We start from the raw sequence: 21,582 nt of genomic DNA on the forward strand, positions 1-21,582 counted from the left end.
CCGCAACTCTTTTAGTATCCCCTCCCTCAGCTCCGGTCCCTGCTCTCTGGCCTCGGGGACTGCCCTGTGCAAGCAAGCATTGAGGTGTGGATGGAGCCAGGTCCCCCAAATGCAAGGGCACTTGCCTGGTTGGCTTCGTCATCTGGTGATCAGGTTTAGTGGTGAGTGTGTGGCAACACTAACCCTGGGGCACACAGTGGGTCATGTGAGTCATGGTGAATTGCCTGGGGATGCAAATTACCTGAAATACCTAGTTTCCCTAAGAACATTTGTTATGATCTCTAGGTACCTACTTACAAATGAATTTTCTTGGGCAAAGCCTGTTTGTAAGCAGTTGGCTATGTACTTTTGCACTTGACTCATAAAGCTTCAGACGTGCCAGCAATAGTGTGAACTGAGTTCCTGAGAAAGACACCTACTTAGTAATGTATGAGTTTGTGTGTGTGTGTGTGAGTGAGTGTGCAAGAGAGAAACAGAGAGGAAGAGAGGCTGCAAATTAAACAGACTTTGGGAGATGCTGTCTCTGGAGTTTGGTGGGGGGCATTAAAACTGTGGAATGATTTTAGCAAATTTTCTGAACTACGTGACTCAGTAGAATGCATTGTTCTTGTCAAGCCCATCTTGTTTGAAATAGGCTTCAACCAGAGGATATATTTTCCTAAGCAACATTTTTTTTCCTATGAAAAGTTTAGATTTTCTATCAAAGTCCACTCTGTTTTTCAAAACTTTTTATACTTTATGCTATTTTTCAATGGAGAGAGAAATTTAACTTCATTTTCAATGAATAAAAAATCCATACTTATCCACAGGTCACATTTTTTTTTTTTTTCTGAACAATTGAATACTTTGTTCAAGTCTGCCTTTGCTCAGCAGTTTTTTTCGATCAGTATTGGGCCAGAATTGCCACAAATCAGGTTGCAGCTTCCGGAAATGGTCCTATAGAAATAAAATGTGCAAGCGTCCATCAGGTTGCACGCACCATTCTGCAGGGACCAGGGGAGAGGCAAGAGGGGCCTCTTTGCAACTCCATGGACTGCAACCCACCAGACTCCTCTGTCCACGGGATTTCCCAGGCAAGGATACGGAGTGCCTTGCCATTTCCTTCTCCAAGGGATCTTCCCGACCCAGGGATTGAACCTATGTCTCTTATGCCTCCTGCATTGGCAGGCGGGTTCTTTACCACTAGTGCTGCCTGGGAAGCCCAGTCATGAATGGCATGCAGTACCATTTGAAAAGCCAAGATGTCTGCAGCACGGCTGTAGCTAGGCCCAGGCTGCCCAGTGTGAGCTGAGAGCTAAGGTTGAGGGCCCAGGGCCTGTCTTCCCTGTGGCACTGTGACACCAGCAGTGATTTTTTGACAGGGAGTACTGTCCTCCAGTTATAGCGCTTGAAAGAATTTATATAGCCAGGATTTGGGTAGCTGCACATGTTTCGCTGTTACCCCCAAACTGGGTTCCCTTTGTTGCAGATATTGAGCCAGTAGATATAACCAAGCCAAATCAGGAGAAGGAAGGATTTATCTGCAGCAAGTAAGGAGAACACCAGAGACCTCTCTCAAAGCTGTGTCTCCCCGAATGGCGAAATAGGGCAAGTTTTAAACTAAGGGAACATGCACATTCATGAAGGGGCTTGAACAGAGAATTTGGCATAAAACTGAGGCAGTGGTTGACAGAATCAGGGCTTTAGTTGATTGAAGTCAGGAGGATCAGCATCATCATTCCAGGCTCCACCCGGGTAGGGGCCTTATTTCATGCGGAACTCGAAGGTATCCCTTGAGGAGCCAGGGCCCTGCCCCAAGGCTGCACCACTGTTTCTTGACTGCTCCTCCCTGTTTCTCCTTCCCCACCCTTAATATGTGGACATGACTGAGCTACTGAACTGACTGAATTGACCCTTAAGATCATTAGGTACTGAGAGCTGTTCAAGGGCAAGCACTGTGGCCAGGCTTAGATCCCAGACTGGCTTAGATCCCAAACTGGCTTCTCTGTTTCATGAAAGCCGTGCCTGGTTCTCCTTCTCCAGGGATGCCCTAGCCCATCTGCTTACATGGCGGCCTCTAGATGAGAGACCTCAGATGGGTTAACATCTGGGGTTACTTTTTATAAAATGAAATTCTAGCATATGACCTTGGGGTGACCATGAACTCTGACTCTGAAACCTTTCTTTGATAGTTCCTGTCCATCAAGGCCCTTGTCGACTGATTGCTACTCAAGACAAAATGAATTAAATCATTTCAGGTTAATGGGCTATCATTAGCACCCCCATCTCCATGATAACATTGTTAGGTAAATGAGATGCAGTCTAGTTGTGGACACTTAGTCCTGGAATTGGAGGAGGCAATGGCACCCCACTCCAGTGCTCTTGCCTAGAAAATCCCATGGACGGAGGAGCCAGGTAGGCTGCAGTCCATGGGGTCGCTAAGAGTCGGACACGACTGAGCGACTTCACTTTCACTTTTCACTTTAATGCATTGGAGAAGGCAATGGCAACCCACTCTAGTGTTCTTTCCTGGAGAATCCCAGGGATGGGGGAGCCCTGGTGGGCTGCTGTCTATGGGGTCGCACAGAGTTGGACACGACAGAAGTGACTTAGCAGCAGCAGCAGTCCTGGAATCCCAGCTCTTCTGCGGACATCCTTTACTTTCCTTAAGGCTTGTGTTTCCCCTAATTTCAGCTTTGCAAGTGACTTTTCAAGTTCATTTTTATTATTTTAATGATGCTGTTGGTTCTGTTAAGTCCACTGTGTGCTGTTCTTGCTTTTCCTTTTATCTCTCTCCTTCCATAAGCGGGAGCCTTTCTTATAAGCTGCTTTTCTCTTCCCAGTCAAAGTTCCTAGCGGCAGCCCCATTAAGCTTTGTTGGATGTGGGTGAGGAATGATCTTCACAGTGGGAAGTGAGCCTCTTCTTAGATCTTAAGCTCCCTGGGTTTAGGGCAGAAGGGGCTCGATCTGCCCCTAGAATCTCCTGCAGCTGTTTATCAAACGGTGGGTTCTTTCTCTTCCCTTAGGGGACAGAATGTGAGGGATTTTCATGGCATGTATGAAAATAAAACCCTACAAAGCAGAATGGGAAAGCTGGGTAATCAGTCCAGAATTTAAAATATCTAGTTGCCAACTTTACCGCTGAATATAGCGACTGCAAAAGTTTTTTTTTTTTTCTTTTGTAGTGATACTTGTTCAAAGTGCACTTACTTGTGAAGGAGAAACTGGGTCTAGCTCTTTGAAGAGTGAGCGCTGGATATCACTACACAGTGCGTGGAGGGGTGCAAAATGGCAGTGAACAGCAGGTAGAGACACAGGTGGAACCTGTCAGTCTGAGGTTGGACTGGACCAGAGAGAAGGGTGTGCTAACACCTGAGCCAGCTCATTTGTGCTGTTCACGTAGAATGCAGCTGACAGTGTTTGAGCCACACCTTTTGTGAGACATCATTTGATGCATGAACCCCTGTGACTTGCAAACGATGGCAGATCACGCCCACTTTGGTGAGGTTTCCCTTCTGGAGGATCTCTTATACAATTTCCCCATAAGATAAACAGGTGCCAAGGCCAGTCACCAAGATTTTGCGTGGAAATGAAAGTAGGAGGGGTCAAGGAGTTGGGGTGGAAGGAGCAGAGAGAAATGAGAGTAAAGAGAATGAACGTGGGGGTAACTCTACAGATATTCAGGAGGTGCTCGTTCGTGAAATGTTATCTCAAGAGCACATCTGCAGTGGAAACTTCATAAGATTGACAGAATACAAGCTTGGATTCAGTAGCCAGTAAGGCCATTTTTCAAGGACAGAGTCATGTCTTGCTTTCCTTCCATACTCTGATTTAAGTAGGAGTATCCTTTAAATGCAACATTTCTGATATCCACAAAGAAATGCTTCCAGTGTTTAAGACAGAGGACCCGGCTTCCAGGAGCTTCTTGTCCAGATGGAGACCCTTGATAGCTTCCTCCTGCTTGGACCTTCTGCTTGGCTTCTCTTCATTGAGAACAGGTGCCTTCAACTCTGGGTGGTTTTCTATTATTTCTTTGGTCTCCTCTGTTACTTTCTCAGTTTTTTCATAATTCATATTACATAGATGGCTTAATTGGCAAATTATCTGCCTCCAATGTGGGTGACCTGGGTTTGACCCCTGGGTTGGGAGGATCCCCTGGAGGAGGGCATGGCAACTCACTCCAGTATTCTTGCCTGGAGAATCCCCAAGGACAGAGGAGCCTGGTGGGCTACAGTCCATGGGGTCACAGAGTCAGACACGACTGAGCAACTAAGCACACACGAGCACTCATTTGATGGACGTTAAAAGTTTTCACTTACCTTTTATTGCTCTAGCCGTGGGTGATTTCCTCGCGTGCTGGTGAATACGCAGGTGGGCCCTTGAGGGGGATGCGCTGTGAGTCTCCAGAGCTCGCTGTCTGGGCGGCTCCCTTTTCTCCAGTGCCCTGTCCTGCAAACCCTAACTACCTTGGCCTCTCCAGACTCTTTCTGTCTGTCCCTTCAACCCAGGGCATGTTTTGGACTCCAGAATGCCCCTGCCTGCGTGCAGCCTGAAGACTCTCCCAAGGGAGTAACGGGTGATTGTAGGGTTCACTTCCTTTCTTACCCATCTTTCAAGGACCGGTGTCCTTCATTCCCAGGAATCCAGCATCTTGTAAGCTGTTGTTTCTTGTGTTTTGTCTGTAATTTATTTGTTCCTTGTGGGATAAATCTGGCCTGTGTTACTCCATCTTTGTGGGAAGCAGAAATCCCTTTGTGGTGTTTTTCAGATTTTGTGGTGTTTTTCAGATTTTGTGGTGTTTTTCAGATTTGTTTTTGGTTTTTTTGGCTTTCAGGATCTTACCTTAGTTCCTTCTGTGGTGGAAGTGCAGAGTCCTAACCACTGGACTGCCAGGGAAGTGCCAGTATTTTTCAGATTTTGAGGAATGGATCCCTTTTTCCAAAGAGTCTGTGACTGGACTAGTATTGCCTTTGGAAAATGCTCCTGTTAACAGGAGGGGAAGTGGTGTTCTGTTGGTTAAGGGATATTTATCTAATGCTCTAGTGCTTAGAAACCAGAGTCTCAGAGTTGACGTGGCTTAGAGAGTTGACACTGTGAGCCTTCAGTCTGGTTGTCTTCAAACTCAAAATTTTTTAAGCAATAATGTACTCCCCTTATGCACTTGAATACAAAGTTTTTCATCATAAATTGCAATATGTATAAAGGATAGAATTCCAATAAATTATAAATATTGACATTTTGATATAAAACGAATAATTATTCTATAAATGATAATATATCAATAATAATATAAGTATGATAAATGTGTCATCTGGAATCTGAATACCATCATCATGTGAGAACCATTATTTTCATTTTAAGTCATGAAAAGATTCTTTAACATGTAGAGATTCTGTTCAAGTCAAACACGACTAGTGGCCAAGCACATTTTTCCCTGCTCTCCTCTGGTAATTGACAGTTGACAACTACATAGGCCTAAACTTGCACAATGGATAAAATATAACATATGCCTGTTATAATGAAAGAATCCCTGGGTTTGTGAAGAATTTTAAAAGATTCCATTTACAAATGATGTCTCTTCTATCGGTCAAATCTACTCCGTGAAGTGATGCGTGCCTGTCTAGGGAAGCATTTTGGTCAGTATGATGGATAGAACCATCTCCAGTAGTATAATTGAGGTCACATTGTAAGACTGGACTTATCTTTGTACTGTGTGTTTCTCAGAAGTTGTGCAGTTTGGGCTCAGGGCAGCCATCACGCGCATGCAACTCTGGGCGGCGTTAATCTCACTGATGTTCTTCTCTTGGAACGAATTGCAGGGAGGCCAGTAGGGACCAAGGCTACCACCCTCCCTATCGAAGCACTTAAGGATGATAAGGGTTTCCCAGGTGGTGCTGGTGGTAAAGAATTCTCCTGCCAGTGCAGGAGACTCAAGAGACTGCAGTTCAATCCCTGGGTCAGGAAGATCCCCTGGAGTAGGAAATGACAATCCACTCCAGTATCCTTGCCTGGAGAACCCCACGGACAGAGGAGCCTGGCAGGCTGCAGCCTGGAGAATCCCATGGACAGAGGAGCCTGGCGGGCTACAGTCCATGGAGGTTGCACAGAGTCAGACATGACTAAGTGACTGAACACACAACACACAAGGATGAAAAAGGCTTTCTGCCAGAAACGGATGCTCTGCCATGCATCCGTGGCACGATGGTCCATGGGGAAAATGGTGTCTGTCCTTAACTTCACACTCATGGCTCAGATTGGCATAGGGATTTTACAGATTATTTGCTCCTTCCCTCAGGGTGAATTTAGTTTGCTTTTGTCTCTGCCAGCACCGTCTTCAGAGGGAGCTTTTAAGGAAAGTTGTCAGAGAAGGATGTAACTTAATTTCTAGGGAATTTGATTCTAGACAGTCACACTGCTTCTTCTAAATTAGCTGAGCTTGTTCTTTAAGAGACTTGGGGTGAAAAGTGGCTCAGAGAGTAAGGAAAGCATTATTAATTTCTTTGGCTAGATCTGGATATTATGCTTCTCCATGAGAACTTTGAAATGTATATAAGCACGTTCATTCAGTCTTTTGAGAAGAGCCATGACTCCATCCTAAGGCAAAATGAATCCCCCACTTCTTCGTGGCTCATCCTCCCAGGTACAGACTGACACCCTGACCCCTGTGGCAGTTAAGTGCATCCTTAGATATCCTCTCTTCACTCTTTGGACTCAGGTTTTATTCATCCTTGTATCTACCATAGACCCTGGCACATAGCAGATTCTGGGAAGGGATAAATAAGAATTGTCTTAGGCACATCTGAATCCTGATTCGTTCTTAGTAGTGATGCTGTCTTGGGGGCAGTTCTCTACCTCTCTAGCCCAGGGTTCTACACTCTTACATGAAAATAATAAGCCCTACTCACAGGGTTATGGTCAAAATCAAATGTCTGCGAAGTACTTACTCTGTGCTTGTGAGTGAATGTTTAATCCACAACCTTTTTCAATGGTAACATGTCAATCTTATTATTACGGACAGAGTGGATGCAGGAACGCACGTGTGTGGTTGCCAAGAATATGAAAAAAATATACACACACACATATACATAAACCCCGGTGGCACAGTGGTAAAGAATGGCCTGCCAATGCATGAGATGTGGGTTTGATCACTGGGTTGGGAAGATCTGCTGGAGAAGAAAATGGGAACCCAACCCAGTGTTCTTACCTGGGATATCCCATGAACAAAGAAGCCTGATGGGCTATAATCCACGCGTTGCGAAAGAATTGGACACCACTGAACACACACACACACGTGTATGTATAACTGAATCACGTTGCTGTACATTCGAAACTAACGCAACATTGTAAATTAACTACTTCAATTAAAAAATAAGATAAAATTCAGTTGTACTTTGTACTTCCCGGTCCAATTACTAAGGTTAAAAACTTTGCCTTGCCATTTATAGTAAAACAAGAGGCCACCTCAGATATGGCTCTCTCTGGGGCCGCGGTGGAAAGGGGAAGGCGTCGTGGCCCTGGGTGCCTCGTCCAGGCCAACTGGGTGCCGGGCAGACACCTGCTGTCGGGAGCAAGTCCCTCCTGGAGGCTGGGGTTGAGGGGGCCTGCTGTATCACATGGTGCAGCTGCCTGCTGGCACCCCTGGGTGAACGGACCAGCACTGCGCTTTCCAGGCTTCAGTCTTTCTTCATGGGTCTGTGCTGCTGCTGCTGGGTGCCAGGCAGACACCTGCTGTCGGGAGCAAGTCCCCCCTGGAGGCTGGGCCGGGGGGCCTGCTGTGTTACATGGTATAGCTGCCTGCTGGCGCCCCTGGGTGAACGGACCATCACTGTGCTTTCCAGGCTTCAGCCTTTCTTCATGGTTCTGTGCTGCTCACACAGACATGTCTGTCTGTTTTCAAGACACAGAGATACAGGTCTCCTCCCGCTCAGGTTGCTCTAAGGCTGGCTCACTGTCGTCTCACCTCTGGTGGTCATCAGTGCTGCACTGCCAAGGTATTTCTCTGGCTATTAAAGGAGGAAGTGGCAGAGAGCTAGGATGTTTGGCACTATGTGGCATTCCTGCTTTATGTGCAGTTTGTGCTCAAGAGAAGAGCGGTTAATTGCTAAGGCCCTGGTTCCCAATCTGTGTACAAGGGCACCCTGGAGCATGATAGCAAATTTCTTTCTTTTTTTTTTTTTTTTAATTTTTATTGGGGTATAGTTGACTTACAATATTGTGTAAATATATGTATATATATATTCGGATTTTTAAAGGTTATTTTCCCATATAGGTCTTTACAGAGTATTGAGTTGAGTTTCCTGTGCTATACAACAAGTTCTTATTAGTTTTCTGTTTTATATAGAATGTGCATGCTAAGTCATATCAGTCGTGTCCGACTCTTTGTGACGCCATGGACTATGTAGCCCGCCAGGCTCCTCTGTCCATGGGATTCTCTAGGCAAGAATACTGGAGTGGGTTCTTCCCAACCCAGGGCTCTAACCCACGTCTCCTGAGGCTATGCACTGCAGGCAGATTCTTCACTGCAGGCGAAGCCCTTTGTATAGAGTAGTGCATACGTCAATCCCAGTCTCCCAGTTTATCTCTCCCCCCGTTTCTGGGGTATTGCCAGATATTTGCATTTTCAAGGGAAACACAGTGACATGGGCAGACGTCATGCAAATGACTGCTATTACGTTATTTAGATGTTAATAAACAGAGCTTTGAGCTATTTCCTTTGCCCTAGGGGCACCTTGAAAATTATGGCTGAAACTCTTAGAGCACAGAACAGAGAAAATCTGGGAACTTCTGCTCTAACTGAGCAGCGATGGCCCTTTAATACTGAGTGTGGGTGGGATGTAGGAGCGATATGGACAGGGCCAGAGAAGAAAATGGAGATTTGGAAGGTGGGAAATTGGATCAGAATGACCAACCTAACAAGCATCCAGGGTGCCTGGTGGCCACTGATCTCCATGGGGCTCTGGATGAGAGATTTCTTCATTTTTCCGACTTGAGAGCCTGACATGCCCACCCCTGCTGGTCACCAGGGCCCCACACTCCTCAGACCAAGCATTTTGCATCTTCCTTCTTCTCCCAGTATCTGTTCATCCACTAAAGGTTTCTCAGCTGCACCTACATGGGGGGACGGCAGCGAGCAGAACAGACAGAAATAAATCCCCAATGTTTTGAAGCATACATTTTTCTGGAATAATATCTAATACGATATTATTGGTGCTTACCATGAGCCAGGCATTGTTCTAAAAGCTTTGCATATATTAGCTCATTTAATCCTGACAAAACTAGCTCCATACGTATAAGTAATATTGCTGTTTACATGCATCTGATGTGATGGCGATTCTCAGATCACCTTAATCCTCCTGCTCACTGGAGAGTGTCCTCAGTGACCTGGCAGCAGTCAGGCAAGACAGCAGTGTTTAGAGCAAAACATGGTCCCATTAGTCCGTTTACGTGGATCACTGTGATGCTCTGATCCCGTTGTGTGAGCCTGCTCTCTGTTATCTCACAGCAAACCAAACCCTTGGCTTTGTCAAAAAACACATGTGTCTGAGCGTGTCCTCATCCCCATGTGTGGTATTTATGTTTCAGGCATAATGGAAGCTGCTTTAGCGAAATGTTAAGTCTTTCTAGTGGTCATGTCCCTTGGTAATGTGTCTTTCTAGGACTTCCTGTAAATACAACCCGGTGTATTTAGGTGGATGTCCAACGAGCAGTGCCACCCAAGCAATTTCTGATCACACTGAGGAGTGGCTTACTTGCCAGGCATATCGTCCAGGGAAGTCAGGGGCTGTGACTTCAGAAAGTTGAGCTGGACAGAGCTAAATGGTTTTCTCCCATTTGTTGCTGGGCTCAGGGGTGTCCTGGAAGAGCAGAAGTCAACAGAAACTAAGGAATTAAAGGTGTTGAATGGTGGATTGTTGTATCAAATGAAATTTCCATGAAATAACAGCTCACGCTATTATTCTCTTTCCTGTAACGAATGTAATACTTGCTCATCCTAGAAAATACAGAAAGCTGTGTACCAAGAGTAACAGCAGCCACGGCATCCACAGAAAACAACTGTCTCGTTTTTGGTTTATATTCTTTCAGTCTTTCTCCAGGCAAAGCTATGCTTCCCTCTCTTTGACAAGGTCACATCATGTGTGGAAGATGCACATGGGGTTACATTTGGTGTAATTTGGTTACATTTGGTGTAACCATCGCATTAATACAGGCAGGAAGAAAGGCACATAGTCATCTCCTGAATCCTAAACAAACTCAGTGCTTCACTCAAGCCGCACATTCCCCTCCAGTCTGCTGTCCTCCTTTGTCTTCTCTTGGTCGTGGAACTGATGTCATTAAAGATAGCTGTGGCCTTGTTGTTCAGTCACTAAGTTGTGTCTGACTCTGTGACCCCATGAACTGCAGCACACCTGTCCTTCTCTGTCTCCTGGAGTTTGCTCCAACTCATGTCCATTGAGTTGGTGATGCCATCCAACCATCTCATTGAAGTTTACCTAGTGACAGAAGCAAAAGAAAACATCTACTGCTGGTTTTTCCCCATTGTGTAGTGCTTCCCACAGCTGAGCTCTAGTTTCCAAGCCTCTCTCCTTCTCTGGAGGGTAGATTATTTGCAGTTAGGTACTATCCTGTATGGGCTTCCCTGGTGGCTCAGACAGAAGGGATACGCCTGCAATGCAGGAGACCCAGGTTTGATCCCTTGGTCGGGAAGATTGCCTGGAGAAGGGAATAGCAACCCACTTCAGGATTCTTGCCTGGAGAATCCCTTGGATAGAGCAGTCTGGCAGCTACAGTCCATGGGTCACAAAGAGTTGGACACAACCGAGTGACTAACTACACTTGCATACACTATCCTGTGTACATCTTTTATCCTTGAAAAATTGTGACTCTTTGTATGTCCTTCCTGATAGAGCCTCACTCCAGGACACCATGGATCTTGGTTGGGACCCTGAGTGCCCAGGGTCACCTGAACTTTGACAGCAGAAGCCAAAGGGAGTCAGCCCCCACTGAGTTTTCAGGGAGTCCATGGTCTGTCCCTGTGGTCCATCCTCATGGTTGTGCTGGGGTGGTTTTAACTTTCCACGTGAGCACATGTGCCTATGACAGCATCTGCATATCCATCAAGGATACACATGTCCTAATGTTGTCAAGAAACAGTTTTCTCCCATTTGTGGATGTTGTCAGTTACCTGTCTGAGAATCTGTAGACACCTTCCACTTGTATTGTACAGATGCTTCAGGGATTCCAGCTAGAGGAGCCAGAGGCTGTCCACAGTCACAGAGAGTTCACAGCCCAGAGCAGGGTGGCAGTGGGTGACATATCCAGGCCAAAGAGCGGAGCCATTTGGGAAGTATTTTTTTTAATCAAAAAGTGTGTCTGTGTATAAATACAGGTGTGTGTGCATCACATTTATGTCTGGTCCTACGGCATGTTCACTGAAATCAAATGCGTGCAGGGATCTGGAATTTAAAAGCTTCTCGTGGCTCTGGTGAGTGGCACAGTTTAGAAACTACTGATCTGGAATCCATGGCACCAAGCAGAGTGTGTGAGAGGGGAGGTGGAAACCTGAAATCCACGAGACTGTGAAATCCTTGCAGGAGGGCTGTGTCTTCTGCATTCCTCGTTTGTGTAGCCTCTGGCCTGGACCCCTCCACCCTGGGAAGACCCTTCACTCCTGAGCTCTGCTGAATTGAGCTGAGAGTGATGGAATTAACTATGCTGTGCATCTGGGGTGAAGGATGCTCTGTTTTCTCGACTGAAATGAGAAACAAGAAGTGTTACACAGAAGGGGAGCATTCCAGTGTAAAGAGAACTCGTGTTTTAGAAGCCTTCTCAGGACTCAAATGTGCAGCCAGCCCTGTCGGTATTAGGATCACTATAATACCTGTCCTGGTATATTTGGTATTCTTGAAAAGAGAAGTGAAATAAGAGGTATGAAATCTGTTAGTAAAAGAAAAATCATTCCAGAAATGAGTGATGGTATCCTATAAGTATTTCAAGAATGAACCACTTCTCTTTTTTGTCTGGCCTTCAGTAAGTTCTAGCAATTCACATTCAGTACTGCTGAGTCCCATGGTATCAGAGGCGTGCATTGACTGTGAAAAGCAAATTGTGTTTTGAAATCAAACTGAAATGATTTTCTTATTACCTGCCATTTGGATTATCTGTCCTATTGTTATCCTAAATAATGGAAACCTGAGTGTGGATGATAATAGTAGTGATATCTTTGTGACGATGTGTCTGGCTCAGAACACTTCTGTGTTGAGAGGAACAAACAAAATAATGTATATAAATGTTGGAGATATTTTTGTGCATAATATTTTCAGGAAATCTGAAAACCTGAGTACATAATAATTATATATTTGCCTGCCTTAGAATTCAAGTTGACACTCTCTTCACATTCAAGATAACAATCGTTGCCTATTTTACTTCCTGGAAAATACTAGTGTATTCTACTTTACCTAATCAAGGTATTTGTATTCCGGAAAAGGTGGCCAAAATTAGATTGTTAATGTAAAGTGGCATTTTTTTATCATGGTCTTATAGATAGTTGGAATGTAAATTGCAACATTGTATGTATAAGTAGCCCAAACAAGTGACTGTGTTTTTATTGAGATTTGAAAATCCTCGCTGTGAGATCACTCTTAAAGATGTCTCAAGTCAATTGGACATGTAAATCTCAAGAGTATCATAAAAGATCCGCAAGATCATTTGTACAACACTAGAGTTTGTATAATTGTGGGTCTCATGCACTGAAATCCTTTCCTTTGGTCATAAAAAGGAAAAGTTAAGATTTATATTCTTCTATTTCTAGGGGAAACTAGATGGTTCATATTCTAAACTGTTTAACCAAGTCCTCTCTCCCTTGGGAATTTGTGTTTTTCTTCTTTCGCCTTCATTTCTTTCTGTTTATTTATTTACTTATTTATCTATTCACTTCTGCTCTCCTTTTGGTGTTGGACATTTTAATAATTGAGTATTGATTTATCTTCATTCTTATTCATGTAGTAATAAAATAATCACTTTAACAAATAGTATCTTGTACTTTATAGAATGAATGTTTTGGTTAACTTGGACCTCAGTGAAATGCCTGCTTTATTCCCATGGTTGTGAGTTAAATCTCATTAACATAGTTCAATACACTTTATTGATAAATGAAATGTAATAGGATGTAGCTAGTGTGTTTTGTGGATATGCAGTCCTTGAATAGAAAGGGTCATCTATACTTAATATAGTTATGTAAACAGCTATATTAATAACTTACATAGTCAGTGCTATGTAAATAGTTGTAAATACAATGGAAATGCTATGTAATAGTTGCCCCAAAACAGCAGATTTAGGTTTTGGCTCTCGGAATTTTTTTGAAAATATAGAATTTAAACTTTTTTTAAAATACAGAATTTAAGCTTTTTTTTTTTGCAGAATAAACTTTCTAGAATTTTTGAAGAATATATTTTCCAGCCAGGGTTGGTTTGAATCTACAGTGCAGCACAGAGGATCAACTGTACTTAAAAATTTCAACTGAGGTTATGGACTTCGTGTGGGATTGGCTCAAAATGTATTCTTTGAAGTTCCAGAGTAAGGCTTAGGCAGAAATGTGCTATCAGGTGCGGGAGAACTTAAGTTCCTTAAAAGTTCTGGGCTTGGACAATCTTCAGTCTTACTGCACTTAGTTTGGAGGAAAATAGGCACTCCTTTTAATTTCAACAAAGTCTAGGTTGCAGCTGTCAACTATTGATTCTCTGTACTGGAAAGTGGAGTAGTGGTTTTAAATATTGCCAAAGGTAGTTTATATTTTACTTTGAAATAAAACCCTTGGGGAGCAAGTCTGCCTTCCTTATCCTGTCGGTCTTATACCAACACAAAAATATATTTATTTTCTGAACATTTCAATGAACATTCCCAGCAAGATCCCTGACTGACAGAGGATGCCGTCCCGAGTTTAAAATTTTGTTTGAAATGAATTTGAAGGAAGCAAAATATACATGTGATTTGCTAAGGAAGAAGTTAAACTATGAGAGAAAATATATGCGTATATAGTCATCAGGCAAATTCTTCCTTTGAAGGTGTCATATCTTAAAGCTTTGGGGGGAAAATCTTAGGGGGTGGGACTGTAATAATCTACCTGCCTGTCTGCTTCTAAAAGTTCACAGGGAAAATAATCCAGATTTGTCATAGTTCTGGCAGGGTCTCCAGTGGAAAAGCATTGGCAACTGTCCATTATTTTCAGGGTTCAGCTTCCTGTTCCTTCCTCCTTCAGAGCTTGCCAGTAGTAAGAAATTGACAAATGGTCAGAAATGTGCCTTGGGTGAAGACGTGCCCCTGCAATGTTGTGTTTTCTTCAGACGATGAATTGGCTTTACGCAGAAAAAAAGCCATTAGAAACATATGGTATGACAGTTGGCTGCAGAATTTGTTTGTTTTGTTATAACTCCAGAAGCTGCTACTATTTGGCGTTGACATGCCCTTGAAAATCCAAGATGCTTTGGTCAATGTGTTTGTTGTGTTAAACTTCATGTAAATTTCACTGGGACATTTGTTGTATGAGACAGGCATCCCTTCTTTGTTTTTAAATTTGAAGTTGATCTGAGATGAAAGGACAAGATGCAATTTGTGAAGCCCAACAGTGAAAGTACTTAGAGAAGCTTTGTGCAAAAATCAGGTTCATTGCTTTTTAGTCACGTGGCATTATTTTAAGCCCCTTGAATTGAAAAGCAGATTATACAGAAAGTGTTTCTACTGACGCTGAAGCTCATGGTAAATTGTAAGTGACCATAATGTCAGTAAAATTGTATAATTCAGAAAAGATATAGGGGTTATTTTGGAGCCATTTTTCTGCTTCTTTCCAAGAACAGAATAATTTTATTTCTAACTTTAGGTCAGACAGATTAAGGCATTTGGGCTCAAACTGTTGCTTAATGAGAGGCATGATTAGCACCTGATTATTCAGAGAGCAGTTTGTAGATTTTCTGGCACAGAGTTGCTTAAAATTCTCTGACATAAACTGCTTCTGAGGCTACTGGGGCAAGTAATAGTTAAACTTTCAAGATTCTGAGAAAGGAGTCACTCTAAGAGTTTAACACCGAAAGTACCAACATTTTGAATTTAGCTTCATTGGGAGGACCTTTTATTTCCTCAAAATGAATGATGCTCAAAACAGAGATACAATAGACACAATTTGAGTTTCCCCTGTTGACTAACGATTCAGATACCCAGTTCCTATGAGGGATGGTGACTGGAGGTCTAGTTCCTGGAGCAGGTGCAGGCACCCAGAGGTGAAGAGGATGGTGTCCTGGACGTGCTTCCTCACAAACCCCCAGCGGGGCCCCTTCCTTTTTTGCTTTAGAGTCACTTTCCCATAAAGGTGGGTGAAGTGTGAGACTAAATGACCCTCTGGTTTGCAAGATTCATTTGTATGTAATATTTAAGGGATACCTGGGTACTGTTTATAATTGTATAAGGGCTGTAGGTATAAACCAGGGCTGTCTGGGGACTAGTAATTGCGACTCCCAGGCTCAGTTACCCTGCAACATGTGGAATCTTCCTGGACCAGGGATCGAACCCATGTACCCTGCATTGGTAGGTGGATTCTTAACCACTGGACCACCAGGGAAGTCCCTAGATGTGATTAACATTTAAATCAGGGGACTTTGAATTAAAATGAACATTGAATTCAGTAGACTGTGAGTAAAACTTTCCCAACATGGGTGAGTCTCATCCAATCAGTGGAAGTTTCTCTGAAGAAGAAATTTTCAGAAAGACACCAGAGAATTCCTGCCTGAGTTTCAAGCTTGCTGTTCTGCAGACTATTACTTGCCATCCCCCACAATTAGAGTAGAGAATTCTTTAAAATCTCTCTCTCTCTGATATATACCACCATAGAACCAATGTATGCTGTTGGTTTTGTTTCTCTGAAGAACTCATGCAATGCCTATTATGTAGACATAACCAAGGCCCGGAGAGGTTAATGAACTCATCTAAAGTCAGGTTACATGGTTCATGGATGGAAAATGGGAGATTTGAGCCTTGATTTCTGGACTCCAGATCTCAAGCTCTTGACCATTAAACTCTGTTGTGTCTTAAGAAAAAAAAACATAAAACAACCAGCAAAATCCCTCTTGTGATTTTTGTTTCAACTGGTCTCTTTCTTGTTGAGACTCTTCATTGTTACTGAGAACTTTGAGCTATTTCTGAACATCCACTGAAGTCTTTGTGATGATTTTTTTTTTTTTAATCAACATTATAGGCACAGACTCTTCTCCCAGAGAATATGTGGTGTTCTTAAATCTCCCTTGTACAAACTTTGGTCAGGGCATATGATGGAATATCCCTGTGAATTTTCCAGAATTTCTGGCAGATCTTTCAGGGGAGGTCCCCTCCAGTCTCCTGACAGATCATCAGTATTAACATCACTTTTGTGCCAATTCAGAAGTGACAGAATAGGCTGGTGTGTCCCAAGCCTGCTGGAAAGGGTGACCCTCTGGACATAAACTGTACCAGCCATGATAAATACTCAGACTTTTATTTTTACATTACAGTGAGAGTACATTTCTGTATGGAATTTAGAGTTGAGATGAATATTTTGAGGCACAGAAACATGCGTGGCTCAAAGCCACAATCGCTGTGATCTCGCAGTTTCTGTGTGTCCTGAATCCAGACAGGGCACAAGGGCAAAGGCTTGTCTCTGCCCTGTGGTGCTGAGGCTTCAGCTGGAGGTCGCAAAGGTCAGGGCCTGATCTCAATGAAGGCTTGTCCACTTATGCATCTAGCAGTTGATGCTGGGTCAACTGGGGCCCTGGCTGGGGCTGCTGTCTGGAGCACCCGCGTCCTGGAAGGAACCCCAGGGCACATGGGTAGATCACACGTGAAACCACGTTCCAAAGGCCAGTATCCTAGTGGGGAGGGGTGGGCACTGCTCTGCATTTTATGACCCAGCCCTGGACATGACATAGCATCATTTGCACTGCAGTTGCAAACGCCCCCAGGGTTAAGCTGAGGGATCGTAGAGTCCACTTAACAGTGGAAGCATGTCGTCATCGCCTTTTAAAGAAGAATTTGTGGGACAGGATATGTATTGGTGTGGTCACCCTTAGAAAATACAGTCTGCCCAGCGTCCTGGGACCACAGCCCTTCATATTACATCCCTCCTGTATGTTAAGTACTTTCACATCTTTCCCAAAGCCCTGTAAGTTTCAGCTCATAAAAGCATCAATGGGACTTCCCTGATAGTCCAGTGGTTAAGAATCCTTCTACCAGTGCAGGGGACACAGGTTCGAGTCCAGGTCCACAGCAAGATCCCACATGCTGTGGAGCGACTAGGCCTGTGAGCCGCAACTACTGAGCCTGGGCACCTAGACGCTGTGCCCCGCAACAAAGAGAACCCACCACAGTGAAAAGTCTGAGCACCACACCTAGAGAGTAGCCCTTGCCCCCTGCAACCAGAGAAAGTCTACACACAGCATAGAACAGCCAGCACAGCCAAAAATGAATAATAAATAAAATTATTTTAAAAAATAAAAGCATCAGCTCAAAGCCCAGGGTGTGGGGGAAAAAAAAAGTGATAGTTGCTCAGTCGTGTTTGACTCTTTGCAACCCCATGGTCTGTCAGCCCGCCAGGCTGTTCTGTCCATGGGATTTCCCAAGCAAGAATACTGGAGTGGGTCGCCATACCCTCCTCCAGGGGATCTTCCCGACCCAGGGATTGAACCTGCATTGGCAGGTGTATTCTTTACCATCTGAGGCACTTGGGAAGCCCAGGATCTCACCACCTATATCAGATACAGGTGCAGAAGAGGCACCTCTGGTGTGGTTTTGTGAAGCTCAAGTACAGGTCTTCTCAGTCGGAAGACCTTTGAACTAAAGGACAGGTTATCTGCCCTCTTCCACCAACATGCAATGGCGGGGCAGGCACAGGAGAGCCTCTCGTGGAACCTCCATCCAGAAAGTGCAGAAGCAGGAAGCACGGCAGGATCCCCGGCACATAGAAGCTCTGAAACACCAGCTGGCCTCGGCAGCCGCTGCTTAATCCTGGTGGAGTCCTCTGGCAGGCATGATTCTCTGTGACCCTGGGCTTCGATCTGAGCCCATCTGCCTCTTCCATAAGAAAGGAGTAGTTTTCCCAGCCTGATTTCTGCTTACAGTAGTTTGGCATCCAGTGGCTTCTTTCCCTTAGAACTATTTCTGTCCAGTTTAGTTGGAGCTGGCAGTTATTTTCAGCCTAGTTTGCTTAAAAGATCTGAGTCTTACTGAGATTCCCTCCATAGAACAAAAGCCACACCCATAAATCTCTGTGAGATCAGCCCTGGGATGTCACCCTTAAGGTGTTTAGAGACAGTGTCCTCGGCATCTGTGCCTTGCGTCTATGGGCCCAGTTCTCCAAGGTAGTGATTTAAATCTTTCTGAGATCTTATTAAAGGGTTTTATAGGGTGCCCTCAGTTTCATCAGTGAAAGTTGTTTTCTGGTGGAATTTGTTATTATCTCTGCTAGAAGAGGCATACTACAAACTAAAAAAGTTTGAGGTTCTAAAATTACTTGTCCTGAGACAACAATTAGAGTACGACGAATTGTGTGTTCAACCAGTTGTTGTTTTGCATGAGCGTTCACTGGCTGAGTCATGGATGGATGTGTGACACTTTGAGAATTTCATGAAAAGGTGAAAAAATGCCCAGACCTATAGTCTTCACAGAAGCTCAGTTGGATGTTCAGTCACTTTTTCATGGAGTGATGGAGACTTGTATTCTCTATGCAAAAGTATTTCACTTATGCAAAAGTATCTCACTTTCTCATGACTTTACACATCCCAAAGGATTTGTTACAATCAGTTGAATCATCATTTGGTATCACACTTTTTCCTTTTCACTGAGATGTCTTCCTTCATTAGAAGAGGGATGAGTTGTCACACAGTAGGACTCATGTTTGTATGAGCTTTGTATCGGGTCGTGAAAGCATCTACACTGTTGTGTGTTCTTGGCACACTGTCCCAAGACTGTTAATAGATGTTCCAGCTCTCTATGGGAAATGTGGGTTCAACTTTGTACCCTTGAGGCTTTGAGACTCTTTCTTCTCCAAAGCTTGTATTTCAAAATAAGAAACCAGTTCTTGGGTCAAATGTTACCCATCTGTCAGCTTAGTAAAACCATCAATAATGTCACTGACTCGAAGAAATGTTAATATGTTTCAACCAGTTGAAACCAAACTGTCAAACCAAAAACCAGTTATTTTATCTTTCCTAGCAAAACTGCCTTATAGCCAGTTTGTCATGCAATGAAAATCTTTGTAGTGAAAATGCTTGTAGCAAAGATGTGATGAACACTAGGGTACATGTGTCTTTTAGAATTGTGGTTTTCTCAGGGTATGTGCACAGTAGTGGGATTGTTGGGTCGTGTGATAGTTTTATTCCTAGTTTGTTAAGAATCTCCATACTGTTCTCAATAGTGACTGTATCAATTTCCATTCCAACCAACAATGTGGTAGCTTCCCTTTTCTCCACATCCTTTCCAGCTTTTATTATAATTATGGCTGATTCACAGTGATGCACAGTGGAGACCACCACAACACTGTAAAGCAGTTGTCATCCAATAAGTAAATACCATCACAAAAGATGCCTATGGTGCAAATGCTGGACTGGGATCCAGACTTTTTGTTTGTGAAAATTGTTCAGTACACGGAAGCCTAAATATCTATGGGATCAATGAAACAGCCTGTTTAGTGATATTTTTGTGTATTTAGTGTATTTTTGTCTATTGATTTGTCCATTTTACAGTTATAGACAAAACTCTCTTCTACTATGAGGTTGGCAGTACCTTTTTTACGTTTGTCTTTTATCTTTCAATAGCAGACATTTAGAAGCAAGAGTTTCTTTCCTTCTTTCTAGAATCCCTGCAGCGGCCATGGTGTGCACAGACAGGGCACATTGTTGCAGGTTGGGTCCCCAGGGATGCAGATGTGCAAGCAGGTGTCTTTTGGGGGAATGCTCTTAGGATCAGAGTCTGGAGAAGGGAGGGGAGGGAAGCAGCCCTACTTCCCTCTCTGCCCAGTCCTATGATACAGAATCAACAAAGGCTTCCATTGACCCCATCTGAAGCTCTGAAGCCTCAGCCAGCCCCATCTGAAACATTCAAGTGCTAATGCCCTTTCAGAGTTGTCCCAAGTTGGGATGAGGAGGTTGAGTCTTCCTAACCAAGGGCTGACCAGTCACTGGATCTGGTGGATCCAAGTTGTCTTGGGTGACATCACTCTTCAACCAAGGCAGTGATGGAGGCTGACAGCTGGTGGCCAGTGGGATTCGCTGCAGCTGGTGTAACACATCCTTCAGTCCTAGAGGTGGGCAGGGATCTGGAGAGCACATCGGTCTCCACTACGTGTACCTAAAACACAGTGGGGTGGGGGAAGGAGAGATGAATTACACGCATGTGGTAGAGATCTCATAGGATAGAGCAGATGGTCTTTGGGGTGGATATGTTTGTTTCCATTACTAAATCAAGGAAGAATTTTTGTTTGTTTTTACTGAGGCATAGTTGACCTACAATGTGTTAATGTCTACTGTATAGTGAAATGACTCAGTGATACACATATATACATTCTTTTTTGCATTCTTTTCCATTATGGTTTATCCCAGGATATGGAATATAGTTCCCTGTGCTGTACAACAGGACCTTACTGTTTTTCCCTCCTGTATGTAATAGTTTGCATCTGTTAATCCCAAACTCCTGCCATCCCCCCACCATTCCTCCACCTAGACAACCACATGTCTGCTCTCTGTGTCTGTGAGTCTGTTTCTGTTACGTGCTTGCATGTCCAACTCTTTGAGTAGACCCCATGGACTGTAGCCCACCAGGGACCTCTGTCCATGGAGTTTCCCAGGCAAGAGTATTGGAGTGGGCTGCCATTTCCTTCTCCAGGGATCTTCTCCATCCAGGGATTGAACTCAAGCCTCCTGCATCTCCTGCGTTAGTAGGCAGATTCTTTACCACTGAGCCACCTGGGAAGTCATTTCTGTTGCTTAGATCAGTTTATTTGTGTCGTATTTTAGATTCCACATATAAATGATATTCATATCATATAGTATTTGTGTTTCTCTTTATGACTTACTAAGGAAGTCATGGTGCAGGGAATAAAGCAGTGTCTTCCTTTGCACAAGAATTATAGGCACTTGAAACACCTTTGACTATTTTTCCACAATGGGTAACAATTGTTTTTCTCTAGAAGGTCAGGGTATCACCTGGTAGCTAGCATCTGATGCTATGCCTTCATCCTTCTGCTAGGCTGGTGGGCTTCCTCGGCATCTGAGCAGTAACCTGTGCCCAGGGTCATTGTTACCCCACCAGGTTGCTCATGGTTTATGTGTCCTTGTCCTACGGTGGACTGGAAAGCTGGGACCTTGCTTCATACTCACATTGTATTTGCCACCTTTATTCTGAGTTGGTCATGTCGTTCCCTTCCCTCCTCAGCAGACCCTCTATCTTTTCATGTGTCCTGGCTGCAAGAGACTTGCATAATGTCTGCTGGAGGAAAGTGAAGCCAGAGAGTCAGGTTTTCATTTGCCTCCCTTCTTAAATAAGTCACATATCTCAGAATAAGGTTGGCCTGGCAGAAACAGTAGGAAAAA

The 21,582-nt window shown here is 43.9% G+C and overlaps 1 protein-coding gene across 3 annotated transcripts in view; it reads left to right on the forward strand.

The window, feature by feature from the left end:
* PTPRM (protein tyrosine phosphatase receptor type M) overlaps positions 1-21,582 on the forward strand; it is a 655,853-nt gene that overhangs the window by 192,276 nt on the left and 441,995 nt on the right. The gene's annotated exons all lie outside the window — the stretch shown is intronic.

The sequence above is a fragment of the Capricornis sumatraensis genome, chromosome 21 (genome assembly GCF_032405125.1).
Source record: "Capricornis sumatraensis isolate serow.1 chromosome 21, serow.2, whole genome shotgun sequence".
Taxonomy (NCBI): Eukaryota; Metazoa; Chordata; class Mammalia; order Artiodactyla; family Bovidae; genus Capricornis; species Capricornis sumatraensis.